The 8,241-nt window shown below is 41.6% G+C and overlaps 1 protein-coding gene across 6 annotated transcripts in view; it reads left to right on the top strand.

Moving 5' to 3' along the window:
• Positions 1 to 225: 225 nt before the first annotated feature.
• NGF (nerve growth factor) overlaps positions 226 to 8,241 on the top strand; it is a 49,217-nt gene continuing 41,201 nt past the window's right edge. For all 6 annotated transcript variants that reach the window (XM_039533419.1, XM_039533415.1, XM_039533417.1 and 3 more), the window contains exon 1: positions 226 to 356. The gene's annotated coding sequence lies outside the window, so the exon portion shown is untranslated. The remainder of the gene's footprint in view (positions 357 to 8,241) is intronic.

The following is an 8,241-nucleotide window of genomic DNA, read 5'->3' as shown; positions in this document are numbered from 1 at the left end:
GCCTCACTTAATATTTATTGTGTATATTCCTACAGAGTCTGTGCACACACTTTGAAACTTCCACTGCACATCTGTGCATCTCTGCATGGATTTAGGCTCTGAGCCAAAGGCTGGTTTCCTGAATCAATGCAGCTCTCTGATTTTCAGACACTAGGACCCAGGGGGAGCTTGAATCTCATATGAGTCAGTGCTGCTCTCACCCCTCAGAGCAGTGAATAAGGCTGGAGAAGCAGTGTGTGTGAATGGCTCATCTGATTTGGGAAAGTGTCCACAAACTAGGATACTACGGTCTACGGAACAGCTTGGGCACCCCTTAGGATTCCATCTCCCAGTGGTGTTCAGGGTACAGCTCGGAGGTGAGTGACAACACTCTGATCAAAGGGCTTTCACAAAGCAATCACAATGGTTGTTGTAGAAGTTTGGGATTTTTATATTTAGCAAACATGGTTTTGGTGTACTCTGATCCTTATCCTCCTGGATGGGGCAGTCCAGATGTGTTTGAAAGATGGATTATACTGGCTGTGACTAGAAAGTAACATTTATGCAAAAAGCCTGATATTTTTCCCCATATTTTGGTTGGTGTATTGAGACTTAAAATGGACCTAATATGAGTTGGACATCATCCTTATCTGGAAGGCTTCAATAAGCGTTTGTGGCTAAGTTAAAAACCTGTGACATCCTTACAGAGCAGCCCAGTCTTAGACAAATACAAGGATTCTCTCTCATCTGTGTCCACCTAGGTAAATCAAACTAATTTAATGTTCACAGGTACCTCTAAGAAATCACCATTACCCTGCTAGTTTCAGGGAATTAGGCTCATTTAACTTTTGACACATTTTTCCTAAAACAATCCTACCTTAGTTCAGAAAATGTTCATTATCAGAACTGAATTGTGGTGTAAGGCTGAGCAGAATTGATTCAAGGCTATCAGACATTGGAAGAAGCAGCAGTTCACCAGAGATACAAATTCTCTAGGTTCACGTGGAAAAGCTTACAAACTCCTTGTTGTCTGCTTGCTGTGATAGGATGAAACTGTTTATTGATTTGTATTTGGTGATAAAGTTGTTTTATATAGAAGAGACACTAATCAGGGAGACAGAGTTGGGGACCCCAGTCAGGAAAAGGGAAAGAGAATTGGGGAGCTCAGAACAAAATGTAACTTGATAAAGTTTGTGCGCACTTTGGGGGTTTCTTCCTTCACTTTAAATTCTTAATATATGCTCCAGAACTTTTCGGGAAAAAAATAGTAAGCTTGCTTGTCAGGCTGGTTTTTCCAAGTTGCCACAACTTGGAAGTTGCTCTGTAACTGTTAGGAAAATAATTCATGGGTGTTTTCATGCCTTGAAGCGTAGCGCAGTAAAGCCTCTTGGGTACTTTTTGATACAAGCTAAAACAAAATGCGTGAGTTCTCCTCTGCACCCCAAGACAGTCATCTGAGGGTCCTGCCTAAGTGCACATTGGTTACAGTTCTGAGTTGCTGCATACATTACAGAAAGAAGTTCCTTTAAAACAACAACTCTGTCAACTGCTATGTCATGTGCGTCAAGCTCACAAGCCTGCTGTGGTGTCAGTACTTTCTCAAGAGGACTGCAATAATGGGATCAATGGCCAAATTAAATAGACTGTCCAAATGAGTAAGAGAAGCAGGCTTTGGCCCTCAAATGCATGAGTCATTATATAATAAATCTCAGCAGGATCTGGAGAGATCATACAGCAAGACAGTCACTTTTCTGTTGAGTATATGCAAAGTAGTAGGAGTTATTCAACAACTTGAGAAATGCAGACAACTCACCCTAAAGGGATCTATCTATTTCACAATGTAATAGCAGAGGAAGTAGTGATGACTATATTGCTCATTACTTTCTCTGCTTGTTAGCTACGCAACCTTAATTTCTTCATTCAAAATTTAAGAATTCCTCTTCTCAGCTGTGTTCTTGGGCTTTCAGTTAAGAGTTACACAAAGCACAACGGCTTATTCCGTCACGTGTATTAAATAAAAACAGTTGCAACCCTAATTCATCACAATCATTACCCACTTGCTTTAAAATGTGCATCAAAATGTGTGTTTGGAAAAACTGAACATGTTTTTGGAGGTGAGTGTTACACTAACTGCCCTTCCTTTAAGGAGCAAATAGAAGAGATATAGCTGGGCCACATGTAGGGACTGAAGCTGTGCAAAGTGGAGGCTGCAGCAGACTATTAATAAGTAGATTAGATCGCAAAAGCTCCTATATGACTCCACTTGCTTTGGTCATGTATATGATGCTCCCTTTTACTCTTAATTTGAGTTTAAGAAATAAAAATTAAAAAAAAAACATTTGAAAATCCTATTACATTTTAATGAAGATTTCTTGCATTCTGACCACCTCTTCTAGTATAAATTATAAAGGCTATTCTTACATGTATTGGGGAATTATATACTTGTAGTTTTAAGGCAGTAATACAGTTTTGTAGTTATTTTAGGACCAACTCTTCCTTCTACAATACTTACACCTGAAATACAACCTGTAGTAGAAGACTGAAATTAAATCTCACCACCAATAAAATCAGTCCAATATTGGTAGAATTAGAGATTTGAGTGTCATTAAAATCTCTGCCCTACAAAAGCAAATGAAGGCAGGATTTTTCAAACCATCTAAAGCAATGGTGACCTCTGCTGGCAATTGCCATCTCATCACCATGAGTGTAATGGGTTTATTTGATAAAATGTAGAAATTGCTCTAGATTTCATTAATGAACAACTCTAATGGTGTTTGCACATCTATGTGCGTGTATACATCTGTGATGAACAACAGAGCCCATTATACACATATCCCACTTCTAAAAACCAGGGACAGAGATGTTTCTCTAAGTTTCCTCCAGCAAGTCTTGCAATACTGTGTTCAGTCCATTGTTGGGGAGTAATTTTAGCACTAACACTTTCGGGGGGAAATCTGCTCCTGGAACTGTCATCATTTGAGATGGAAATAGTTGATTTCACTATAGGCTAAATATTAAAAGGTGCAATGGCCTGGAATTAATTCCCCAAATGGAAGCAGAGTAAAAGCTCTGGCTCAGTGTCCTGTTGGATTTTCTGCTTATAATGAGATAGAAGGCACTGGGGACTGATAACAGCCTGACCCACATGCAGATAGTAGGCCAAATTCTCAGCTAGATTGAATGGGTGACTTTAGTGTAAATACACCAATTTATGCCAGCTGAAAATCTGGCCTCTTGAAGGAACAGGAACTCCTATAGGCAATGTAGACCACCCATAAGAATGGAAACATTCATCCACTAGCAAGAAGTAACTAAGGCAATGAACCAGAGAATAGTCGGGAGACTTGTGAAGGAGATGGGATCTACCTACTGAAGTGTTTTCTACATGGAAGACAGTTCATCGATTAGAAACATAAGATTTGGACTCCATAAGGATCCCCGGCAAGAATTGCAACTTGTGGAACAGAAAAGAGCCAAATCATGCTATGAAAAATATTTTCCCAAGTTAAGTGCCCTAAAAATTCATAAGTTTTAACTCTACCTTTTAAATTAACTCCTCCCCAAGTTCCTGTAAAAATAAAGCTCAGTAAAATCTACTTTTGGAACCTCAATCAATGGGAGTTAGGTGCCTAAATACCTTTAAAAAAAATCAAGCCTCAGTGCAGGAATCAATGTAGTCAAACACTACAGAACCATTTCTGCTCTAGATATGACTTCATAAACCCCATTAGCATGTGTGCACACACATTGAGAGCACATGGGCCTTATTCTCATTTGTACAAAGGCTTGTTTACACCATACTGGCAGCAAAGAGAGGCTATAAAATGGGTGGAAATTACATTAAGGTCCTTTTACACTGCCAAAGTGCTGCAAAGAGGCCATAGGGTCTGAGTCTCATTTACACTAAGTATTTTAACATGTAAAATACTGTGTGGTCTTGCAGAACACAAAGCTCACTTTAAAAAAAATTCTTTAATACAGGCTGTTAATTCATTGATGGTAAAATTATACCAACTGTATTTGGTTTGTTTAAAGCAGTGGTTCTCAAATTGGGGGTCAGGACCCATCAGGGGGTCACAAGGTTATTACATGGGGGGTTATGAGCCATCAGCCTCCACCCCAAACCCTGCTTTGCATCCAGCATTTATAAGGGTATCAAATATAAATTAAAAACACCTTTTTTATATGGGAGGGGAGTCGCACTCAGAGGCTTGCTATATGAAAGGGGTCACCAGTACAAAAGTTTGAGAACTACTGGCTTAAAGACTAATGGCAAAGAAAAATGAATGATATAGGCAATGTGCATTCATTTATTCACTGTAGAAAGAGGTTCATACCAGGGCACAAAAAATATTTATTCAAGAGCAGGGAGGATTATGACTAAAGAACTGCAGAAAACTACTAACAAAACTATATAATAGGTCAATTTGAGGGCAGCTGTAATTCAGGAGAGTCATGTGCAATGTTCCGTATGCTGGAAAAAAAAGGTCATCTGTATATAGTGATGAATTTTGTAAGTAAAGTCAAAGGAAGATTTTCATTGTCAGCATGGGATGCTCAAGACAGACATCTGCCAAATGTGCAACAAAAATGAGATAAATAATAGCAAGGAAATATTATAGAAAAGTTAATACAACCCTGCCGTGAATACTGCATCACAGCTGGAATACATGCAGCCGAAATAAAGGTCCAGAGAAAGGCAATGATAATAATGGGGCTCTGGATACAAGGGGATCTTCAGCATTAGGAGAAGAATATTCGAGGTGGTATGAGAGGCATGAAATGCTGAACAGACAGGGGTAAGTGGGCACTTTAATTAACTCTTTCCTGAAATACCAGAGTAAGAGAGCACTTGAAGTTCATAGATTCTAACACCAGAAGGGACCACTGTGATCATCTAATCCAGGGTCGGCAACCTTTCAGAAGTGCTGTGCCGAGTCTTCATTTATTCACTCTAATTTAAGGTTTCGCGTGCCAGTAATACATTTTAATGTTTTTAGAAGACCTCGTTCTATAAGTCTATAATATATAACTAAACTATTGTTGTATGTAAAGTAAATAAGGTTTTTTAAATGTTTAAGAAACTTCATTTAAAATTAAATTAAAATACAGAGCCCCCCCGACTGGTGGCCAGGACCCAGGCAGTGTGAGTGCCACGGAAAATCAGCTCACGTGCCACCTTCAGCATGCATGCCATAGGTTGCCTATCCCTGATCTAGTCTGACCTCCTGTATAACAGAGACCACACAACTTACCCAAAATAATTCTTTTTGAACTACAGCATCTCTAAAAAAAAAAAAAAAAAAAAAAAACTAATCTTGATTTAAATATAGCCAGTGATAGAGAATCCACCAAGACCCTTGGTAAATTGTTCCAGTGGTTAATTATTCTCCCTGTTAACAATTTACATCTTATTTCCAGTCTGAATTTGTCTAGCTTAAACTTTCAGCCATTGGATCTTTTTATACCTTTGTCTGTTAGACTGAAGACCCCCCTTATTAAATATTTGTTCCCCATGAAGGTGCTTATAGATTGTGATCAAGATGCCCCTTAATGGTCTCTTTATTAAGATGATTGAGATCCTTGAGTGTAACTACCGGTATAAGGCACGTTTTCTAATCCTTGAATCATTCTCATGGCTTTTCTCTTAACCTTGTCAAATGTATTAACATCCTCCTTGAACTGTACACACGAGAATGGACAGTGTATTCCAGCAGTAGTTGCATCAATGCCAAATACAGAAGTAAAATAACCTCTCTATGCCTACTTAAGAGTTCTGTTTTTACATCTGTAGCAGAGCCAGGTGGCCTGGTGCTCAGTGCACTTGGTTTCCAGTCTTTCCCCTCCCAGGAGGGAGGGCCTTCAGTGGCTTATCCTCATTTCAGGGCTTTCAACATTCTTACTCTCTTCTTACTAGAGCGGGAGGTGGGGTGGAAATGAGGTTACACCCTCACAACAAGGGCAGTTGGCAGGGGAGCGTCACATGGTGCTCTACTCACCACTGAAGCGCCGCCTTCTGGCCATGGCTGGCGATTAGCTTGGACAGTCTTGCACCCCTTCCGGTGGGTGCTCACTCTCTCTCTCCACCCCCCTCCTCAACTGCTCCCTTGGCCCTCCCACCTGGTCACTGTAATTTTCCCCTTCCGGGTAGGGGATGCAGTTGTGTACCAAAGTCTCTCTGTATCAGCTGTCCCAAGCAGTCTTCCAATTCACTGTTTCTCAGTGGTGCCACTTCCCCAGTGGCTGATGGGGGAAACCAGGCCCACCCTTTTCTCTGGGTTCCAGCTCAGGGACCCTACAACCAGCAGCTAAGGTTTGCCCCACGCTTCGTTGCTGTTTCCCTGAACTGCTTCCTACATTACCTCTATCAGTCTCCTTCTCCACCCACTTCCAGGTACACTGTTCCCTGCAGGCCAAACTCCCTTTTCTTCCTCACCTCAGAGAGACTCCAGGCTGCCACCCTGTCTGCCCTCAGCTACCCAGCTTTATACCAGCCTTGCCTGTTCCTGTCCAGGTGTGCTTCCTCCTTTAATTAGTCCTCGTTGCTCCCTAGCTCCTCCTCCAGGTGTAACCGAGGCACTTAGTTGGCCCACCTTGCCACCTTAACCTCTTCTAGGCAGATGTGGGGTGAATACCCCATCACAGGGGGCCAGGGCCCTCCCACACCGCTGACCTCTGACCCAGAGCCCTTTGAGAGGCAGCAGTGTCAGGCACTCTGGTGTGCCCACATGCTACCACCCGTCTCCCCGACCAAGACAAGCAAGTCCAATATAGCAAAAAAGAAGACACCTAAACCTTTAATCTCAGCTGGGCTCATCTTCCTCACAGCAAGGCTTGCTCAGGAGACCTCACCATAAGTCTATCTTCCTCCTCCATCTTTTCCTTTTCAAGGTTTCTCTCCAGGTGGAGCATGCTCTGCAGGCCTGGTGGGGTGGGGCAGGGCTACCTGGATCCAGTATTGTCCTTTGACCCCTTTGGGCCCAGAGGGAGGTTTGTACACCCCATCACAGCACCCAAGCATTAGCCCTTTTGGCCACAGTGTCACACTGCGAGTTCATATTAAAAAGCAAATATTTTGTCCATTTTAAATTAATACTTCCCCCCCCATATAGAGGCAAGTAGCTCAGGAATGTTCCAGAAAGGACTAAAGATTTATGTGAATACAAATAGCATCTCACTTACTCTAGCTAAAATCTGGAAATACCAATGTTCTGTTTCCTACAGGAAGCATAATGTAGCCACTTTCCATGTGAGTAGCATCTGATATTGCTATTACGATCTATGTTTTATACTATATGGTATGTGCAAGGGCCTGGTCTACACAAGGGGGGAATCGATCTAAGATACGCAACTTCAGCTACGAGAACAGCGTAGCTGAAGTTGACGTATCTTAGATCGACTTACCTCCCGTCCTCATGGCGCGGGATTGACAGCTGCAGCTCCCCCGTTGACTCCGCTTCCGCCTCTCGCCCTGGTGGAATTCCGGAGTCGGCAGCAGAGCATTCAGGGAATCGATTTATCGTGTCTAGATGAGACAATAAATCGATCCCTGATAGATAGATCACTACCCGCCAATCTGGTGGGTAGTATGGACGTACCCCAAGTTACAACTGCAAGTTATGATGCGTTGTGTATAAAGTGACATTATTGCAATGTCTGGTGGCTCCAGCTGTGCACGCATTGATGTGTGCCTGTAGCTGAAGTGCTCTGCCTCTGAACTTCCCTAAAGATAAGCGAAGCAACACATGTGTAGTATACGTAACTTTGACTCTTAAACATTAATTGGGAATGATTAATTCCACTTACGCTTGTTTAAATCAGTAATAACTAATGAAGTAAAAATGTGAGAAGGAGCAGATTCTAAATGGTAGATCTTAATAAAGTCCTCAGTAAGCACAACTGCATTTGAAGTGGTTAATAGAGTTCAAAAGTGTCTGAATTATTTTAATATGTGAACTTTTTTCACACTTTGAGAATGCATAAAAGGTCACAGAATTATACTGAGCTCTCAAGGCACACACAAAAACCTCCTTTATTCTAAGATCAAGCATGAGACTTTTGAGCCCAAAGGCTATGTTTTTCTAAGAGTTATGAGCACCTGAAGATAGGGGCTTATAATGAATGTGCCTGCTCAGCCATGCACAAGAGTCAATACACAGAATGTTATAGGAAGCCGTATACAAAGTCACTGCTGGGCATTAGATAAGGGTCAAATTTAGTGGAGAGACAAGGTGTGAGATCATACTTTTTACTGGACCAACT

Source organism: Mauremys reevesii, linkage group 4 (assembly GCF_016161935.1).
Source record: "Mauremys reevesii isolate NIE-2019 linkage group 4, ASM1616193v1, whole genome shotgun sequence".
NCBI classification, from domain to species: Eukaryota; Metazoa; Chordata; order Testudines; family Geoemydidae; genus Mauremys; species Mauremys reevesii.
The sequence above is the reverse complement of the archived record's forward strand: the minus strand, read 5'-3'. Positions and strand labels throughout refer to the sequence as shown.